This window comes from Camelus ferus, chromosome 14, assembly GCF_009834535.1.
Source record: "Camelus ferus isolate YT-003-E chromosome 14, BCGSAC_Cfer_1.0, whole genome shotgun sequence".
NCBI lineage: Eukaryota > Metazoa > Chordata > Mammalia > Artiodactyla > Camelidae > Camelus > Camelus ferus.
The window spans coordinates 61,161,402-61,177,297 of record NC_045709.1 but is presented as its reverse complement, the minus strand read 5'-3'; the positions used below and the strand labels follow the sequence as shown (position 1 = coordinate 61,177,297).

General features: G+C 35.3%; 1 pseudogene; it reads right to left on the bottom strand.

Annotated features, from left to right (window-relative positions):
- Positions 1–428: 428 nt before the first annotated feature.
- Positions 429–15,023, bottom strand: LOC116668475 (annotated as a pseudogene).
- Positions 15,024–15,896: the final 873 nt, after the last annotated feature.

Below are 15,896 nucleotides of genomic sequence, written 5' to 3'. Positions count from 1 at the left end.
TCTAATCAAATTCTCGTGGGAAGGATTGGGCTCTGGCTTCCCTGACTGTAGTTTAGATTGAGAAGTTTGCACTTCCTTGCTGAGTTGAATGGTCTGTTTCACCAATCAACATAAGTGCTTCTGTGGTACTGCTGGGCTGGCATGGATCCCTTGATTCATCCTAATCTATAAAATATCAATCACATCCACTATCTGCAAAATATCTGGGATGGATGGATGAGACAAAGTTTTGAAATTTCAATTTGCAAGATGTTGCTGTATTTATAGTACTGAGCTTCTTATTAAAAATTAAGTGGTCTCTGTCTTGTACAAAAGGGCAGAATTTGATTGTAACTATCCCTTCAAAAGAGTTGAATAACTTCCAGGAACAATGAGAAACAGTGGCAAGGAATATGATCTTGATCATCTCCATTACACGGCCTGGCAGAAGACTCAGATGATTTGTGTTGTGTCATTGTTTGCTTGCTTGCTTGCTTGCTTGCTTGCTTTCTTCATTTTTTGGTGTGGCTCCTTTATATGGAAGACTATCCTTTTCCTTTGGAGAGAAATATTCTCTACTTTTACCACATTTCTGGGCTAAGGCATGATTTATGCCAACATTTCCTTCTTTCTTTTGGCATTTTGTTTCTATCTCTATTTTATTCCAGACTTGCCTCCTCTTACAAAGTTAGTTATACTGTTTGGCATTCATATAAATAGACTCTTCCTCAGAGGTCTCTGCCCTAGAAAAAGAGATTCCTTAGACAGCAGGCACAGAGCCAGCTCCAGGCACTATTATGATCATCCCTCCTTAATTGATTATATAGCCTTCCACCAGTAGAGTTATGTTAGGCCATTGTTGGTTGTGTTGGTTTTGCCTCCTGTCTGAACAGTCTGTACCCCTACCAAACTGGCTGCTGGGATGGTGGTCATGCCTTGCCATTAGTAATGCCATCTGCGTTAAATGGCTGATAGAAGACAGCCCATCCTTCAACAGTCTGTGCTATTTGCTGCCTCTAGACAGCAACCTGCTGCTGTGTTTGTGTCTGGCTGGCAGTGACAGTTGTCTGTGGCTGCTGGATGATGATCTGGTGAGTCTGGTCCTATTGGCCTACAAAGACTGTCCTCCCTTTTTCTCCCTAGATCTAGATCTATCTCAATAGATCCAACTATACCTGCTACAAATGTTCTGTGTCCCAGATGCAGGTACTTGCATGATGGTTTATTCATGTCCACCAGAGACAGTTTAGGTAATGAGAGGCTGACCTGTTTATGTGATTAATAAGCCAGTGATGAACAAAGTTGTACCACTAATAGATGTCCCTGGGCCTGCTGTTCAATCTATCCAACAATCTGCTCTGTTGAAATATTGATGTTTGCTATATTTTGCTCCAATGTCCAAAAAAGTTAGAATCCCATTCACAGACAGCTTCACTCTAGAGATCTTAAAAGATTATGAATTGCATTCCAGAGTGCAGAAGTTGGTGGAAAGCAAAATTGCTTCTGGCCTGGGGCCTGAAAATCTGGAACTAAGTGTGAAGGAGAAAGGGATGCATCTCCACCTGCCACTAGCACTCTGCAAGTGTCAAGAACCCTAATGTGCCTGCTCCAGAGGTCAAATCCTTGCATGGAACTGGCTCTGTGGGCTTTGGACTGGAATGCCTAAAGGCATTCACAGGCTCCAGGCCAGGGCCACTAGCTGTTTTGCTTAGGTAGGTAGTCTCTGATCAATTCTGACAATTTTTTTTTCAACTTAACATATATTCATTAACATACACAAATACACACTGGGCTACATTACTTCCTGATGGAGATTCAGGGTTATTTAGACAAGAATTATTTATAAAACCATCTATAAAGCAGGAGAAAAAATGAAAACAAAATTTAAAGATTCCTATTACAAGGAAAACTAAGAGATAAAAGAGATGTAGAAAAAGAAAATTGTAGGAATATTAACAGAATGACAACCCATCTGAAAACGAGAGAATAGAGCAAAAAAGAGTGATATTTGAGCATGATCTTTAACATAAAGAAGATTTTGACAAGAAAATTGAGAAATTTATGGAAAATACATAGGATAAACTTCTCTGAAAAAGTAGAGAACAATCCAAATTGACAATAACCTAAGACAAAGATAAAGGTGTTGCAATCTCCTAAATTTTGTTACTGTATTCTCTTTCAAGTTTCTTTTTTTCATACTGATATGCTATGTTTGTCTAGTATATGTTTCTCATTGGAATCTTGTAAGCCAGCATTTCCTAGGGCTCTGGCTTTAAACTTCTTACTTTGCAAACTTGTCCTTACAGCTGACATCCACAGCCATGGCTTCATGAAAAACATATATGTCATTGACTCCCATCCTAAACCAGTCTCTTAAACTCCAGACCATTTCACCAAATGCCTCCTAGATATCTCCCAATGAATGTCCCATAATGATTCTAAAAGCATTATATCCATCATTTCCTCACAAATCTGTTTCCAAGTGTGCCCTATTTTAATCTATAGCAATAAAATGCTTGAGAAAAACAATACAAAGGAATCCCCAGGCAACAATAATAATCATATGATGTCACATCTCTAGACAATTTAGAATATCCCTCAGAAGTTTTCCACATAGAAGAAATAAAAAAGTGATAGCAATCCATCCTAAAGATTGTTTTACTAGCACTGGAATTTCTCAGAGATGTGCCTATATGGAGAAGTAGAAGAAAGAGCAAAATAGGTTTTCAATTTTAAAGGAGACATGAAAGACTAGCTACATAATTTACAGTGCCCAGTGAAAAATCAGAAGTGGGACTTCTGTTCAAAAATTATTAAGAATTTCAAGTCAGCAGCAGTAGAGCATTGAACCAAGTGTGGGAGCCTTCCAAGTACAAGCCCTACATAGCCCACACATCTTGAAGTCATTCTTACATGCAAGCCTTATAACATAACTCACCAAAATTGGTGAGTTATAAATTACTTGAGGTTCACATTAGACAATAAATGTGTCCTTTATATTAAAATCAAAAAGTATTTACAAAGAATTTTTAAAGAAAATTGAGTGATGAGCTCTAAATGAGGAAAAATTGTGACACCAAAATTTTCACTATCCTGTGCATCCTCTAATTAGTTCTACATGTAATTATCACAGTAATGATGTGAAATATTAGGAAACTGTACTTTTATTTTATTAACACATAAACATTCTGTGTTCATAACTTTTCTTAGAAGTATATTTGACACATATACGCTTATTTTGCAATCAACAAGCTCTCATGGTGTACATCAGTATTTATTTTAACCTGTATGTGCTTATTTTAAAGAGAATATTCATGTGGCTTCTATGAAGTCTTGTTTGAATTCTGACATTTTTACCTGCAACTTCCTTCAGGATAACTTCAAAAAAAAAAAAAAAAGCTTATTATCTCTGTATTCAATTTTGCTATTATTTAATTCCTTCCATTATCCTTTATTGGTACAAAGTCTTCTATTATTGATCATGTTATGTTCAAGAAATATTGGAAAAATAGTTTGTTGTTTAATTCATTTTCAGTGCTGCACAACTTTGTATCATCAACTGTGATTTATCAATGTATTTTACCCTTAAAGTTTTATTCCATTATTTACTCTTTTCAGCTTATGAAACATTTTTCCAGATTTAAGAAAATTGGGGATTGATACAAAATACACAGATATAAAAGAATTCTATAAATATTGGGATACATCTGTGCATCATTGTTGACACATGTCCCCCACTGGTCGAGTTTTGACCCCTTGTCATTGGTACCTGCCAATCATTCTAAATTGTATGATGGTTTTATAATGTGAGGATAGTTCCCAGAGGCTACAATAACTCAATTTTGGGGGGTAAATTGAAAAACAAATAGCTTTAACAAAAGATGACAGAAATGCCATTCTGTATATTCTTATTTGGATTTTCAATGCTCCGATGTAGAGAAAAGATGAAAAAAATCTACTACTAAAATTTACAGTAAAATGTTTTTTAAGTTAATCTTGCTTTTAGAAAACAAGTTAAATTAAATATCCTGGGTGATATAAGGAAGGAAAATGCTATCTGATACCATTCATTTTGTATGATTGGTAAGTTTTTGATGTTTTTAATAAATGGTGCATATAAATCTTTTAATATATAATTTAAACGATGTATATAGAAAATGAATGCTCCTGTAATTTTTATTTCTTTTGCATTGTCTGCTATTCTGGTCATGTGCTACTTTCATTTCTGATTTTTTTTTTTTGTATTCAATGTCTCTTTTCTGTTTCATTTCATGCTTATGAATTGAGAAAATATTATTAGAGAATATGTTTATAAAGTTCAAAAGAACACAGGTTAGAAAATATCCGTATATAATTTTTATTTTTCAAAAATGAATGGTTGTTCAGTGCCTGGTGTCTATTAGCATATAAATTCCATAATGGAGGTTAAGTATTTAGTTCTGAAGTATGTGCACAGTTCCATGGTCATAGTTTCCAAAATTTTATCAGTTCACCACATGAGTTGCAATTCATATTTATTTTGTGAGATCTGAGAAATAAACTTGTAGAATTTTGTAGTAAATATACAAGCACAATCCAAATTGTACAATATAGGAGTATTGGGATATGTTTATTATTATGTTACTGTTTCTATTTCTGCATGTTTTTAGTTACTTTGTCAGAGTACAATAACTTCCAAGGTTTCATTTATCTAATATTCTGTGAATCACAATTCATTGAAAAATGACCAAGATCAGGCAAGTGATATGTCAGTCATATTCCCTGAATAATAACATTTTTACCATAGAAGCTACTATCCTGAGTTCTAGTTTTTCCTTCTTACATACGGTTGAGTATGTGTGTGTTGATGCTCCTGTTTGAGAACATTTGTGTTGGGCATGGCACAGGTATCTCATTGAAGAACAGCCTTAACTTGCAATCAGATCAAGAATATAGTCTCAGGTAATAATTCACTGAAAAATGGGGATATTTTCACATTTCCGTTGCTTTTCTATAATCTTTCACATAAGAATCACATTTTTATTTCCTAAATAAAACAAAAAGAAACAGATAAGAAAATTCAAGAACAGAATTGTGGTCTTACCCATAGTATAAGGGGAAGATAAACAGTAAGAGAAAGTAACTGTAAGGTTTACAATGCAGTTATAGTTACTTCATAAGCATTATCAACATTAAATAAATTCAGTATGTCAGTAGGGTATTGTGGCTTGGAGGAATGCATTTTACATGTGTAATATTAAACTATTAAAACTAAACTATGAAGCTACATTAATTAAAGTCAAGAGCAATAAGCTCATGGAGAATCTTCCAAGCTGAAGCAGGATATGTTACAATTCAATTTACCATTTGCTTTTTTCTTGAGATCCAAGTTACTGAATATTTATGGAGCTGGCTATCGAACTCAAGAGACTAGAACTATAGGATATACACCAAATGGGACTAGAATGTAGATCAAGCCTACTGAAACATAGATACTGGAATTCACACTAAAACCAGATTCAGCACTGCCCATAAATTTGAAGAGGTAAAGAAGAATTTCAGGGAAAAAAAATCAAATTTATATTTGATCAAAGTTAACTTTCATTGTTAACATCCACTAATTCTCTGAGGTTCAACATCTGATAATTGTTATTATTCGCTGTGAATAGAATTGCCTGGGCTTGCACAAATAATTTTGACTAATGGATGTATTTATAGAATTATATGCATTGAAAATAGAGAACACACAAGGTATATTAAAAATAAACCACAGACTAGAGAAAATAACATCTCATATTCAAAAGAAACATCACAAGATCATGGTTTTAACCATGACACAATAAAATTAGAAATCAATGAGATGATGTAAAATCTTCATATCTAGTAATTAACAAAGTGTATGTTGGGTTAAAGAGAAAAAAAGAAAATTTGCAAAATACTTAGAACTTAATTCTTATTAAATCTTCACATGCCAAATTATAAACCAAAACTAAACTAGCCCTTGTAGGAAAATCACTAGCTCAAAATACAGCTTCAAAGTAAAATGTATCTACTATACAGCCATTTAAATGGCAAAAGTTGAAAAGACAATAGCAAGATTCAGTGAGAATGTGAACAAATAAATATTCACATACTGTTGATGGCAAATTAAATGGGTACAATCACTTTGGAAAATTATCTACCTTGAAGGTATCTCTTAAATTAAAAAAATTGAAGATCTTTTGACCTAATATTTACATACTTAATAGAAGTATTTACAATATATACTAACCATAAGATATGTACTAGAGTGTTCTTGACAGTACTATTTTAATTGACCCAGAACATGAGACCACCAGATGCCCAAGAAAAAATTGTAAATATAAATTAAATTGTGCAAGAAAATTATAGCATATTCATATAATGTAATTATTTTCAGTAGTAAGAATGGATTATTTGGACTGTTTACAATATGAATAGATCTCATAAGCATTATGACAAGTAAAAGCAGCAAGACATAAAAGAATATACACTATTGGAAAAAATACTGTAGACTATCACATAGAATGCTGCTTTGAAAGAGGATAGAAACTTAAAGGAAATAAAGGGCTTTTAAAACGTTATGATTTTTGATCTAGAATGCTAGTTTAAGAAAGCAGTCAGTTTGTTAAAGTTATGTGAGCTACATTCTTATGTGCACCCTTTTGTATTTATATTGTACATCAATAAATAGCTTTTAAAAGGCATGAATAAGTGTTGAAAATATATAAATTCTCAGTCAAAATTTTAAAAAGAATAAGAAAACAAACCCAAAATATGAAGAATAAAGGAGGTTGGTTTTGAAAAAGATCCAGAGCAATGAATAAGAACAAAGTGCAAAAACTGATTCAGGTTTCAGGATGGTTAGGAAAGTGATCTTGATTCAATTAAGGTTAGTATCACCTTAATATCTTATGCAATTATCAACGGGTAGTTCAAATTCAAGCCAATTTATGGTCACAGATACTTTTGCTCCCTTCAAATAGAAAGAACAAAACAGAGAGAACTCATCGATAAAAGAATCCATATAAATCGTGCTTCTTCTGTTTTAAGTTGTAATAGGAGATACAGATTGGGAGGGAACATAAATACTGCAGGGAAAATGAAGTCATTCAGGCTCCTTCACTGGACATTTGGTGCTCAGTGACTCAGATATCTTGTCCCGCATGTGCAGTACCCACGTAGTGTTATAGAAGCATGATATGCACTACACAAGTGTACTGGTTAGATCTTAGATAATAGTTGCCTAGAAGCCAGCTTTGTTTGCCTTGATATAAAAGGTGGGTGGTATTTTCCACCATCGCCACCATTGTCTCCTGTGTACTCCTCCACAATAAAGGATACCTATGGATCCGAGCATGTTCTTCACTCTGCCCAAATCCCGAGTGAACCTGCCAGGACCTGAGTGTTTGTAATACAAATACAAATGCAGTAGTTTTACCTTTTTACACTCTTTTCTATTGTATATTTGGGTGTATTTTTGTTTGTATTATGGTATGTCTGGCTATATCCAACCTATCAATCTATCTTTAATCAGTATTTAATTTTTTTTAAGATCTGTAGAGATATTTCCTCATAAATCTGGTGAGACATGTTTTAATTCCATATCAAAAAGAGATAGGGCCAATTTAATTGACAGGTGATAGTAATTTCAGTAAATATCATTGTACCAAATATCCTAACACAAAAGTTAAAATGAATAAAAACTCCATATGACTGAGCTCTTGAACCTGTTGGTGCTTGTGCATGTTTTAGCCCCCATATTGTTTACAAAATTCCAATTATATGTCTAGCCCTATTCAAGAGTTCAATAAGCCTTTTCTTGTTAATCAATAATGAATTGATTATAACATTTCTTAGGGATCCTTAGCCAATGGCAGAAGATGTTACTATATCAGGATAATAGATATATAAAATGGCAGTAACAACCTCAAGCTCTGGGTCTGTATGACCAGCAAATTCTATTTAATTAGGCAATAACTGGACATTTGGGAACATAAATTTCGGATTTTACAAAATAATACTCTATCCTTGCAGCAAGTTTGCCATGAGTCTAAAAAAATACTATTTGTGTAATCATTTCTCCTATGTGCTACTAGGTTATGTTTCCCTTTGTAATTACGTTATCTGCCTGATCTGCATTGTCTTTGTATTCCAAGAAAAAAGCCAGTATCAATCTTATAGTGCCAGGGCATTTAGGATTCTTATTCCTTAGCATTTTACTGAATTCTTAACAAAAAAAAAAAAAATTGCCAAATTAAGATTTCTTATTTTAATTGTGCCTTTCAAGTGTTTAGTAATATAACCATTACTCCCTTTAATATGCACCTTGATATTAGCACCATGCCAACTAATTACCATACACATAAATAGAAACAGACTGCACACACTTTCTGCTATAACATCTTATTGGCAAAGTTTGAATATGAAAGGATATACTTGACCCATCATAGAGTAAGTGAAATTTTGGAATTTTGTGGAATGTGTATATCGTACTGTATGTACACCATTCTTTCAGATACATCAGTGAAATGAACTATGTGGATTTCATTACAGTGTTTCCTGGGAATAAAATACACTATATTTATTCATATCTTTTACAATTTTTTGCCAAACATTTTACTCCAGGAGAGGCTATTATTAAATTGGAGAGCTTTCCATTTTCATTTGTCTAAGTGCTCTTAAAGTTGCTGCTGATTAGAGAATGCAGATGTCCTTGGGCACTCTTCGGAATGGGAAAGACGTCATTTTACCTTACCTGACTCTGATTGTTCTGTACAAGTACCACAATGAATTGGCCATATAGACCCTTCACACTGATAAGGACTTTATAGCTTCTACCCAGTCTTCCCAATCCTCTATTACATAGCATCGTTACAACAGTGAGGACCCATAACGTAGGTACTCTCATGTAGATATTTTTAAAGCCAGTTAACTTCTACTAGTGGAATAATGAAATAAACTTAGCAAATCAATTACTTCATTCCATTCCCCTGTTGACAGGGCAGCAATTATTGTGGTCAAAGTTAGTACTGATGCTAACAGTACACAATTTCATTTAATCCATCCTAGTTCCACTCTGAGGCATCTTGACCAATCTACAGAGGAGAAGCTGATTAACAATAATAATGTACAATAAAATAAATTAAATAAATAGGTGTTCTTTTACATCTTTGAAGATCCAACTAACTTAGAAGGAAGTATTTAAAGTTATTAACAACTGAGACAGGCTGTTCCAATTAAAAGATTTCTGTTGTACCTTTCCCATTTTTCTGGACCTTGACTTTCTTCCAAATACATAAAATAACACTACCTTCTGAATCTTATTTATTCAGTCCTATAATGTTTTTTGCCTGATCTACTGGATGTATTTTCTAACTTAGGAGGCATCAAAATATCTCTGCCCCATTTGCAGTTACTCCACTAATTTTTTCTATTATCCTTAATAATTCACCATGTCAAAAGTCAGTATCCCCACCTCATATTGACACTAACTTCAGCACAATTGCATGTTCTACAGAATGTAGAATGACTTAATAGGTGAGTGGTTGTGAATTTCATATTCAGCCAATGCCAGCCAAATAAGCTTTGGCACATAGTTTGCTAACTATCTGGGCCAAAGGGCTAAAGTGTGCCATCCTGAGGAGTAATTCAGTTACTCTACTTCTTTTTTCCTTTCCTGCAACTACTGTATGGTCTTACTGCATTTTAACATGTTGAAACCTTCTTTCTGGAATCCATTGTTCTGCTCCTGACTAATTAAGTAGATAATAAGATTATAAAGCACTTGATAAATGGCATGCACAGAAGAATCAGACAAAGGCATCTAATCAACAGGTCTCCCACTCTGGTGTCCTCAATTACAATGCAGATTAAGAGTCATAGTCTCCTAATTCATCCCAGTTGTAAGGCATCTATTAAGAATTATATGAGACCAGATGCTACAGGGGGCCCTTGACACAACAGTGGATACAAGAGTAAGGAATAATCTCATCTGGGGGAAATCACTAGAGCCTTGCCCATCTCCAGAGTTCCATCCTGAAACCCTCACTTGGGTTAGAGATTAAAAGTTGCCCTCCTAAATCCTCTTTGAATTGCAAATTGTACTCAAGAAAAGATTGTAGCAGCCTGACTGGTTTTCTGTTTGAGGTCCTCTCCTAGAGGCCTCTTAGAATGTTCCTGTTTGTTCTTTTTGGCTTAATACAAAACAAAGGAAGGATGCATTTTATCTTTATTTTAGTCTTTCCCCTTTCTCACTTAAGCCATGAGACTATTCTGGTAATCCTGTCACAGCTACTCTAAAGCCCATGGAGTACATTTATAAAATATTTGTCATGGCTTTATGTATGTGTGTGTGTGTGTGTGTGTGTGTGTGTGTGTGTGTGTGTGTGTGTGTGTATGCACTTCTGTGCAAACACATAGGCCAGCAAGATGGGGAGGAAAAGAAGTTGTCTGTTATTGAAAAAAATAATCAATAAAATGTATAGGATGAATACTATATAGTATTATATAATACACATAATGTTTAGAAAAGTCTTCACAAGCAATCTAGGAAAATATCAACACCCTTCATCCTGATTCATTCATCTTTTCTCAAAGAGGATAATGAAAGGAGGCTTTAAGTTTATTAGGCAACGTGAAAATAGAGGGGTTTCTTTTTTGAACTTTAGGTCTTTTCTTAAACAAGGAGAACTGTCATGTCTCATGCTTTGTATATTTTTACATGGATATATATATATATATATATATATATATATATATATATATATATATATATATATATATATATGTTTTCTTCAGTATAATAACTTCTACTGTTGGTCTATATGTTCACATCTGGCTGTTCAACCCACTTTGTTCATCCCACAAGGCTAATTTAATCTTCTACTTTGTTATCTATCTAAAGTTTGGCAGTTTACCAAAGTTAAAATTAAAAAAAAAAGTAGTTACCATGAAAAATAAGTATCTCTATTCTCATTAGTCTGACATGTGAGATGTGTTTCACTCACTGGATGATGAGCTAGATAAGTGTAAGAATTTACTTTGTCACATTTACCAATTAACCACTGGAGTACAATACATTATTGGTTTCATTTCTTAAAAGTAATAAATACCTTTTAAGTCCCAGCCCTAGTTCAACATTGTGGTTCTCCCTGTGTATTCTTACCCCATGTGATTTTTACAATCATGTGTGGACCTCATATTTGTAACTTCCTCTTATTGTGTTTAAATATATTCCAAATGCTGACTGAAATAAATGCACAGCATAAAAGTTTATTGTTATCTTTTATTTGGTGGACATTTCTGAGGACTGAAGCCTGGTATGACTGCCTCTCAGATTGTTCTAAAGAGGTAGGGGAGGAGCCAGGATATACAGCATTTTACAACATAGACCAGGTGGTCATAAAATTAAAGATTACTGTTAAAGAAACCAGGTATCTCAAGTTAAAGGATTTAGTGCTTTTCTATGTACGGGAAGGAGCAAACATTTGGGCTCCTTGAAATCATTCCTTTGACAAGCTTCTAGCTATCTGGGGCCAGTATCCTGTCCTTTCTTATTCTGAGTGCCCTCAGAGTGCACATTGTGAATGGCTGCAGAGGCTGAGCTGCAGGCTTGTCTACACTGGGGGGTGGCAGCAGCCACTGATGACTTGATGACTTCAGCATTCTTTGTTTACTGTTGTGGTTTGCAGTAATTTTCACTGACAGTCACTTAGGTCCAATGGCATACCCTCCAATTTATCTCTCTGCATCAGTGTGAAGACCTCCAAAGAGTTCCATGATTACAACTTTAGGGTTTAGTTTAAGATGTCTTCAAAGGTTTGCATAAGGCATTTAATAAGGGCTCTCTTTCTTGAGTTACAAGTTAAACCAAGCATATATCTCTATTATTATTTTTATTAGCCCCTGAATATTAGTTTTTAGTTTTATTTAATACTGTATGGCTCAGGTGACATTATTAGTTTTCTTTACTATGTTTAATTAATATTTCCTGAGGGGCAGATATATATGCCCAGGCTTAAAATACCAAGAAAGGTATTGAATACCATTGAAACATATCTATACCACAACATAATTAAGCAAAAGAAGTTAACATAAAGCCCATTTAAATATACCAATTTTATAAACTTTTATCTCAATTTTACCAATTCTTATACCTTTAATTTTAGTTTTTGTTAGGTTTAATTAATAAGTCTTGTGTTTAGAAAGAGTCTTAGAAGCTTTGTTTTTATCTGTTGTCCATTTCATCTAATTTTATATAAAAGTCTCAAGGATCCACAGAGAAGTTTGAGCCAAAGAACTTAGGCCCTTGTCAATTTTTAAATTTGATTAATTGGTCTAACTTTTGCCCCAGTCATTGATCAAGTATCTCAGTGTATATTTTATTTCCAGCACTATAAAATATGTATTTTAAACTGGGGTAGAGTGGAGTTGTTTAAACTTAAATAAACAGTGTCTTTGTGTGGGTGGGGGTGCTTTGGCCTTTTTAATCTTACATATTGTAGTATCTAAACCTTGTATTTTAATTTATAAGTGTCCATTTTATTTACCCCATTTTAAATAACCATCTGTGTAAACAGTAAAAAACATTAAATTGTACACTTTAAAAGGATAATTATATGATATGTGAATTGCATCTCAATAAAGGTGTTTAAAAAATGGTAAAAAAAAAAAAAAAAGGAAAATGTTTAACCATTTCAATAAATCCCTTATTTTTTCCTTGTTAAGAAAAAAATCTTCAGACTTTTTCTATAGTCTTTTTTTATTTACTCAATGTAATTAACATTATCCTAATGTTTTAATTAGCATTTCTAAAACTCATTGAGGGGAAGGGGAAAACACAAATAAGGCTTTTCAAACTAGTTTTTCTTATTTTTAAATTAAGGGAGTTCTTAGGTTAGCCATTAGATATAGATAGATAGATAGATAGATAGATAGATAGATAGATAGATAGATAGATATCTTTAAATTTGATTGATTTTTAAAGGTACCAATAAAACAGCTCTTTATAAAGAGAGTTCTCTAAACTTTTATTTACCAATTTAGAAGTTTTTCCAATTTAAGGGATCCATCACTTGGCCGTCAATGATATATATATCCCATATATATATATATATATATATATATCTATCTTATATATATATAGTGATTTTAAACTAAGAAGATGATGAGACTTTTCCACAAGACAGTTGGGGGTACACCACCTAAATAAGATTCAAAAGTTTACTCCCCCAAAAAACTAAAGGCCTTTATGGTCCAGGCTGATGCAACAAAGGTTAAGATGGCAAAAACCCTGAGAATTGGTACAATCAAAGGTTTGTTCAGAATCCCAATTTATTTGCTTGGCCACCATATGTATACTATACTTGTACCTTTTGGATGGCACAGACCAACTTTCTTAAAGAAAATAAATAAATAAATAATACACATGTTACAGAAACGACAGGCCAGCCAAGGAACAAGCACCACTCGGAGGGTTGGAATACTCAGATGTATTATGCCGGTGGGCTCAGAAGGGCTTCTGCTCCGAAGCTCTGAGCACCTCCAAGACGTGCACATGAGGTTTTATAGGGTTAAGTACAAGCTTGAGGTACTCAGCCAATAGGCATGGAACAGCTTTAGCAGCATCATTATCACAAAAGTGGAGGCAGGGAGGCAGCAAACCAACATGCCAAAGCCAAAGCCAGATATATCTCTGAAAATCCAGCTGGCTAGCCAAAAAAAAAAAAAAAAAAAAAAAAAAAACCAGGGAATCAGCAAACCAACACTAATTAACTTAGATTTACCAGTTAGTTCAGCAGAACTCAGATCAGTATTCCAATACTTAGATTTGTGAGTTATCTTTTTAGCCTAGCCTGGCTTAGATTTGTGAGTTATCTTGTTAGCCCAGCCTGGCTTTTCTTTTACATTTCTAGACTTGTGAGTTATCTTATTAGCCCAGCCCTGCTTTTCTTTCACATTCCCTCCTCTTGATGCTTTCACAACCCTAGTTGGAGTAAGCATCATCACTTATCTGTTGCAGGGGCTCATAATTGGAGGCTAACATCTGAAGTTTTATAGCCTCTATCTGCTCACTGACAAAGTGGGTCAGGAAGTTTAAGACACAGGGCCCAAACAGCAGAACTGCAAAAATCAGGAACAAGGGAACTATGAATGGTGCCAGCCAGGAGGTCCAGCTCCAGGACCCTGTCCATGGGCTCTTATCTAAAATATGTTTTCTCTTTTCTACTCAGTCTTATAACTCTTGAACCATCCCTTTGACAATTCCTGATTGATTGGCATAAAAACAGTATTCTTCATTTTGGAAGAGGCATAGTCCCCCCTCTTTGGCCGTGAGTAGGTCCAGACCCCTCCTGTTTTGTAAGACCACCTCAGCCAGAGAGTCAATCTGATTTTGCAGAGTTCCCGGGGTTTCTGCTATTCATTGGAGATCATGGCTGAATTCACCTGTAAGCTGAAAGTACAGGTGGGTACATGGACCACCTGTCACCCAGTTCTGTGCAGGTGCATTGTACAGCCAAGGAGAGTGAGGGCATTAGCGTCAGTAACATCAGCCTTATGATTATCTTAGACATGATGCTGCAGTGATGGCACTAATTATAACAAGATATAAAATAACTATCAGGATTCTATGGCCTATGTTCCAGTCAGGTGGGGCGGCGCTAGCTAGCCCCACTGCTAATATGCAGACTAGTATAGCAAACAAGGAAATAAGCAATGAAGCACAAAATAAATACATTTAACAGCTTCACTGAGCTTTCCTCAAGCTTCAGCCATGCGTTGACTAGCCAGCTCCCAGGTGTAGCTAGAGCAGGGCTTGTCGATCCTTTTCTGGTCCCTCTTGATCTTGATCTTGAGCAGGTCTCCCGGGACACTCTCAATTTTCCAGGGACCCTCTGTCTGAGGTGAAGTCGCTCTCTTAACCCTGGTATGGTGGATCCAAGGGATGATTCCTGCAACTTTAACAGCTGTAGGTAGTTAATACCACTAAATATGGTCCCTTCTATGTTGGTGTGAGAGGTTCCTTTTTTCAATCCTTCACCCATACTTGGTCACCAGGTTTATGGAGATGTACTTGGACCCCTAATGAAATGGGGGTTCTCTCTATTACCCAACCCCAAACTTCTCGTACTATTTGTCCTAGTCCCAACAGTTGTTGGTGGAGCCCTAAATTCCCTATTTTTGGGGTGGAATTTCCCATCCTGACTAAAGGTGGTGGTCGCCCATAGAGGATTTCAAAGGGAGAGTACCCAATATTAAATCTTGGGGTGCATCTAATTTGCAACAGAGCCAGGGGTAAAATGTCCACCCAGGGGAGCTGGTTTCTTGGCTGATTTTAGCTATCATTTGTTTTAGAGTTCTGTTCATTCATTCTACTTTTCCTGAGCTTTGAGGCCGGTATACTGTGTGCAGGTTCCAGCGGATGCTCAGTGCCTTTGCCACTTGCTGTTCAATTTTTGCCACGAAGGTGGGTCAACTGACAGACCCGATGGAGGTAGGCATTTCAAATCTAGGGATAACATCCCTGAGGAGAGCCTTTGTCATTTCCCTTGCTTTCTCTGTGGTGGGGTAGGCTTCTACCTACCCTGTGAAGGTGCAGACAAAACCCAGTAGGTACTTATAGCCCTTACTGGGCCCAAGTTCAGTAAAGTCCACTTCTAAATCTTTGAAGGGAGCCAATTCGCATTGTTGTATTCCCATTGGCCCAGTGAGCCCTTGTTTTGGATTGTTTTGTGCACAGAGCAAGCAGCGTTGGGAAACTGATGCACACAGAGTAGGGAGATGAGAAATTAGGAAATATCACTTTAAGAGGGCCTCCAAAGCCATTTTTCCCATATGTGTGCCCTCGTGCTGTTGTTGGACTATATGATAAGCTAGTCATTCTGGGATGAAAACCCTTCCATCCGTCATGATCCACC